Below are 550 nucleotides of genomic sequence, written 5' to 3' on the forward strand. Positions count from 1 at the left end.
CACAATTTTCCTATCATACGATGGTTCACCTGTTTGATCTTCCTCAGGTGTCGCTTCTCACCTGTGCACACGTGTAGCCGGGAGGTCATTAACACGTCCCACTTCCCAGGCAGGTTAAGCGAGTGAGGCATTAACGATTAGACCGATTTCGGGTATTTTTTTTCTCTATTCAACCTGCTCGCCAATTAGTTCAAGTAGGAACTGTTATAACGAGGCTCGTCTCGAGAGGAAATGATCACATCCACTTACATTCCTCCTCATCCTCGTGTTCCCTCTCCATTTCCCTTTCCATCTCCCTTTCCATATTCCTCTCCTTCGCCACCTCCTCCAGCACTTCACCTTCACACCTCCATCTCCTCCTCATTAACCCCTCCAGCAGAAGACATCTTAGCATCATCAACCTCTTCTCCTTCACCTTCTCGAGCGACCCGTGACTTCCTCTCTCTCCCTTATCGTCGTCTTTCTTCGACTTTTCGTCCCCTCTTCCTCATCCTTGCTTCGTATCCGCCTCCCCGTAGGATCAATACGTTGCCATCTAATACAACATGAG

The sequence above is a fragment of the Eriocheir sinensis genome, unplaced genomic scaffold (assembly GCF_024679095.1).
Source record: "Eriocheir sinensis breed Jianghai 21 unplaced genomic scaffold, ASM2467909v1 Scaffold490, whole genome shotgun sequence".
Taxonomy (NCBI): Eukaryota; Metazoa; Arthropoda; class Malacostraca; order Decapoda; family Varunidae; genus Eriocheir; species Eriocheir sinensis.